This window comes from Oncorhynchus masou, chromosome 30 (genome assembly GCF_036934945.1).
Source record: "Oncorhynchus masou masou isolate Uvic2021 chromosome 30, UVic_Omas_1.1, whole genome shotgun sequence".
NCBI classification, from domain to species: Eukaryota; Metazoa; Chordata; class Actinopteri; order Salmoniformes; family Salmonidae; genus Oncorhynchus; species Oncorhynchus masou.
Genome location: NC_088241.1, coordinates 7662160 through 7668422, shown reverse-complemented (window position 1 = coordinate 7668422; position 6263 = coordinate 7662160).

Sequence of the window (6263 nt, the reverse complement as noted above, 5' to 3'; positions counted from 1 at the left end):
TGTATTACACTAGGTTATCTTAATAGCAGTTACAGTATGGACCCACAGGGCCTTCAGGATATTACTTGTCTAATCTAACTAATCTAATAGTGAGCTGGGCTGATGACTCTGGACCACATAGACCCCTGAGTCAACCACTGTGATGGAGGTCAGGGTCAGAGTCCCCGTGCTGACTTCCACCGAGGCTCTACCGTTGTGGCTCGGGAACACAGCTTGCTGGCCCCCCGACCAGGTCAGTATCTGAGCATCCCCCACAGGCCAGCTGCCGCTCGGCAGCTGAGTGGCCGGAGACAGCGTCAGGGTCACCATGGGCCAGGTTCTCAGATGAAAGAACCCCCATAGTACTGGAAGCTCAGCACACATGGAGAAGAGTGGAAAGATGGGTCTTTAGCATCCAGTGGTCAACAATCCTGGTCCTGGAACCCACTTTTGTTCCTCTTCCAGCTAATCAATTGCTGATTAAGACATACATTATTTGAATTCACAGATTTTCTTTATTTTGAAGTGATATTATGATGGTCAAATATGAACTTGAGGTCACTAGTCTTTTTAACATGCAATATTTTGGGGACATTTGATAGAGTCTACCTGGTAAACACAACTTTGTAATATCTTCGGTAATTATATAATACAAATAAAATAATAAGGTACTCAATCAAATAAAGTTTTCACAAACTATCTAGTCTAAAACTGTATCCACTTTAGTACAAGCTGTAATTAATAAATTCACATTTTACTGTAAACGTCTCTATTTTACACTTTCATTTCTCCATCTTCTGGACTTGAAATTTACAGTAAATGAAACTGAAACTTACCTCCCTGAGTTACTTGTAATATTGAAAAAGAAGACATGTTACCTTGTATCAAAGCCAGTAGAAGAACATGTGAGACCCTTCCTCTTGTCTCCCCCATTGTGTTTTGGTGGTCTATGTGTGCACCTACTCTTTTATATTGGTATTTTGGGGTCCAGCCCTCTACACAAACTTCCCAGGAAACAAGCTAATATCATATCTTTATATGCCAGTGTCCATCATATAGTACTCGTTCTCGTCAAACTATAAAAGAGGGCTCACCTATCCCTCCTGTCTGCCTCCTTCACACTTTGATACAGCATGTATGTCACGCCTTGACCTTAGATATCTCTATTTTGGTTAGGTCAGGGTGTGACTAGGGTTGGTACTCTAGTTTTTGTATGTCTATGGCTTTTCTATGTCTAGGGTTTTTTGTATGTCTATGTTGGCCTGATATGGTTCCCAATCAGAGACAGCTGTTAATCGCTGTCTCTGATTGGGGATCATATTTAGGTAGCCATTTTCCTAATTTGTGTTTTGGTATCTTGTCTATGTATAGTGCACATCAGTAGCGTTTCGTTTGGTTCTTTGTTGTTTTGTTCAGTGAGTTTCGATTTATTAAAATTATGTGGAACTCTACTTGGCCTGATCCTTACGACGAACGTGACAATGTAGCTTATTGTGGCAATGGCATTGTAGTAAAGAATCATTACAAATATTTTCACTAATCAATTAGACATTAAAAAAAACATAAATAGGATTACTTCTATAGTATTTAATTGTGTGTAGTTTAAGTCTATATTTTCTGACGACAGCTTTACTGGTTTGGAATAGGGCTAAAGTCTCACAAAAATACCATGCCGAAGTCGTTGCCTCTCCTTGTTCGGGCGGTGCTCGGCGTTCGACGTCACCGGTCTTCTAGCCATCATTGATCCTTTTTTCATTTTCCATTGGTTTTGTCTTATCTTCCCACACACCTGTTTTCAATCCCATTCATTACCTGTTGTGTATTTAACCCTCTGTTTCCCCTCATGTCTTTGTCAGAGATTGTTTTATTGTCAGTATAGTGTGATTGTTGCATAGGTGCGCGCCGGGTCCTCGTACCCATGTTTGGTTTGTTTGTACATTTATTGTTATGGAGCATACTCGTGGAACTTTATTAAAAGACTCCATTTTACACTCAGTTTGACTCTCCTGCGCCTGACTTCCCTGCCACCTATTACACCTATGCATGACAATGACAACAAAATGTGTTATATGTTTATTATGTAGTCAACGATTACAGAATAGAATGGTACATACTAATAAATCAAGTATCATATACCATATCTGTGATATTGTAACATAAAACTTTAACATACAATACCTATATCATTGACGTTCCCATTTCACAATTTTCCCAAATATTGAGAAATCTCCCTCTGTTATTCCTGGCAGTGCTTGTGTAACAAGGCAAACACACATGCCTTTCACATCTCCCAGGTCAACACCTGTAAAATTGTCCAATCTGTGGGGACAGGTCCCTATCAGGGAACACCTGACTACACCTATGTGTGTCTAAGCCAGATCAGGTTTGATTGATGAACAGTGGAGGAAATGTTATGCTGCCTGTCATTATCTCACTATCCAACCAAGGAGCATGAATAGAGGAGCAAACTGGTCATGTGAAAGACATTCAGCTATTCTATGAAACCAACATAAGTAGCCACATGCTGTATTACAAAGCTCTCAGGTTGAGAGTAAGAGGTCATATTAACCACCATAAAGCCCTGAGAGAGAGAGAGAGAGAGAGAGAGAGAGAGAGAGAGAGAGAGAGAGAGAGAGAGAGAGAGAGAGAGAGAGAGAGAGAGAGAGAGAGAGAGAGAGAGAGAGAGAGAGAGAGAGAGAGAGAGAGAGAGAACAGGCACCTTATGATAACAACATCAAAAAATGAGAGCTGAGTTGAACAGTGGGACATTGTACTTATCTCAGAGTCTGAATGCTCTGCCTGCTCATGTAACATGTGTTGTATTTCATATTATATATTTACACAAAATCTGAACAGTTCCCATGTCTGATATTAGTGTACATTCCTTTTGGTGCTCTTTTAATTGTTGCACACTTCCTTCTCCTTCTGGGTTCCCCCTCATTACCATGCCCTGCCTTCTTACATCTCCCCTGTCTACCCCGTCTACTCTACACATGTAGAAGAGGTAAGTCACAGTGAAATTGTCCCATGGAAATCATAAACAATCCTACCTAATATTGAGTTGCACCCTGTTTTTCCCTCAGAACTGTCTCAATTCGTCAGGCATGGACTCTACAAGGTCTCGAAAGCATTCCAAGGGATGCTGGCCCATGTTGACTCCAATGTGTCAAACAGTTGTGTCAAGTTGGCACAAAGTCCTTTAGGTGGTGGACTATTCTTGATACAGACAGGAAACTGTTGCGCAGGAAAAACCCAGCAGCGTTGCAGTTCTTTACACACTCAAACCGGAGCGCATGGCAGCTACTAACATTCCCCGTTCAAAGGCATTTAAATATTTTCTTCTGCTCATTCACCCTCTGAATGGTACTCATACACAATCCATGTATTAATTGTCTCAAGGCTTAAAAACCCTTCTTTAACCTGTCTCCCCCCGAACATCTCTACTGATTGAAGTGGATTTAACAAGTTACATCAATAAGGAACCATAGCTTTCACCTGGATTCACCTAGTCAGTCTATGTTATGGAAGGACTTTTGTACACTCAGTATGTATGAAAAAGCACCTTTAATTCATTTATATGGTCCCTGACATATTATTATTATGTCATCCTACCATTATATTGGGATATTCATGTATTTCGTGTATTTATATACTTTTTTAAATATTGTAATCTATGAATACTATACATGTTAGCTAGCTACAGTACTTTTTACTGTACATGGTATCATTGGACTAGCATGTGTATTCATGTCCCCTTTCCTTGTTAATTTATACTTTCCAGAGGAATTAGTGTACTGTATATGGGCAGCACAGCATTTGTTTATGGACGTTTTTCCTTTCCTTATCAGGTATGTCATGTCCTATGCTTGTTAAAGGTCCAAAGCAGAAGTTTTATCTCAATATTAAAACAATTCTGAGTAACAATTCATTACTTTATTGTGATTGTTTTCAATTAAAATGGTCAAAAAGAAACAGCGATAGCTTCTTAGCAAAAGGCAATTTCTCAAGCAAGAATTTTGCTAGAACTGTTTGGGAGTGGTAGTGTGGAAATATATATAAAACATAGTAGAATCTAGTTTTTGACTGCACTGGGCCTTTAAGATATTTGGAAAATATATTTAATGTCCAAGGCTAGCTATATTCACAAGTTCACATCACTACTGTACAGTACGTAACGCCTGGCTGTCATTGGGAAAGTTGGCTAGCCTAGGTTTATATGCTACTGTACATTTCCATTTCATACTGTACATTGTGTTTCATTATACTGTATTTTGCTGTTATGTGAAAGGAGGTTATTGTTATATTGCTCTGTCTACTGTACTCATGTGGAAGAGAGGAGTTGGTGTAGAAGGGAAGCACAGCATTTGTTTATGGAAGTTTTTCCTTTCCTTTTCAGAGAAATAAAGATCAACACCAACTGTGATCCTATGGTCAGATGTAAGTGTCACGCCCTGGTCTATATTTATTATGTTATATTCATTTATTGAGTCAGGCCAGGGTGTGACATGGGTTTATTTGTAGTGTGTTTCGTCTTGGGGTTGTGTGGGGTGTATAGATTAGTCTATGGCTGCCTGAGGCGGTTCTCAATCAGTCAGGTGATTATCGTTGTCTCTGATTGGGAACCATATTTAGGTAGCCTGGGTTTCACTGTGTGTTTGTGGGTGATTGTTCCTGTCTCTGTGTTTGTTGCACCAGTCAGGGCTGTTTCGGTTTTCGACGTTTGTTGTTTTGTATTGTTCGTGTTTGGTCATAATTAAAGATGTATCGAACGAACCACGTTGCATTTTGGTCCGATCCTTATTCCACCTCTTCGTCAGAGAAGGAGGTAGAAGAAAGCCGTTACAGTAAGCCAATAAAAACACAATGCAGAGGCAATCTACACCGGTCACACCCACAATTTGGCCTGATTTACAGTATGTCTGTATAATTAATATCACTATTACTCAATGTAAATAAAGGGGTCATCGTAAATTCCCCTAATATAATGTAATAATAAACCTAACCCTAATTACATTGTCACAGCCCTGCTCAACGCCAATCCCTGATAGAAGTCCCTAATGGGTGAATATGGTGGCAGACAGGTGCTTAGGATTAGGTTTGAGCTGGGGTGTGAACATGAAGCTAGGGTTAGGGTTAGGGTCAGGGTTAGGGATAGGCACACTAACTACCAGATACTGTTTGAATAATGTTTTGGCTTTCAATAGAAGGCAAATGATGTGGTCATAGATAAAGGAGTATATCAAAACAGATGCTGGAGTATGATGCATCCAGTATAGTTTACCCTGTAAATTATAAATAACCAATGGCTTTGTGCGAGTTGTATTGATAAATGAACGCCTCCTCACTCCATGTGCCATTTCCAGGTTTGAGTTTAGCTTCAATATCTAGTTTGTGGTATTCTGGGTCAATGACAAATGGTCTCCATTGTTCAATTTCACCACATCATGCCCTGACCAAACAGGGTAGGCAAACATGGCCTGAGGTTGACATTACCTTATCACACAGAAAGTGATTTAGCAACAAAGACATTTAAATGTGTGTGTTTGTGTTGGACATGAGGCTAGGACTGAGGTAAAGACTTGTTCAACTTGTACATCAGGTTAGCCTTTGCAATAAGTAGGGTACTGTAGCTATATGAGCCTACACACTGAGAGCCTATAGTATACTATCATGTTATAAAACAACTTCTGTGTATGTAGGTCAGGCTAGTCTCATAATACCACTCTCACATAAACAAGTGATGTTATGGTGTGAAGATGGTGTGATTATAACAGCAGCTTTTCATAGGACTATTTCCTTGAAACTCAACACCCTGAGGAGACAGCAGGTTTGTCTCTGCTCCCTAGTGAGGGGAGGGACAGTACAGTGTACTCTACTGGTATGTCTGGGAGTGGATCTGGAGGTATGGTGGGTCCTTCTTTTAATATAATGTGTCACTGTACAGTAGTTGACCACTTACCCATGTCAATCAAAAACCAAAAGTGACAACTCTATACAGAGACAGGTACCAACAGTTGAAGTCGGAAGTTTACATACACTTAGGTTGGAGTCATTAAAACTCATTTTTCAACCACTCCACAAACTTCTTGTTTAACAAACTATAGTTTTGGCAAGTCGGTTAGGACATCTACTTTATGACACAAGTCATTTTTCCAACAATTGTTTACAGGCAGATTGTTTAACTTATAATTCACTGTATCACAATTCCAGTGGGTCAGACATTTACATACACTGAGTTGACTGTACCTTTAAACAGCTTGGAAAATTCCAGAAAATTATGTCAT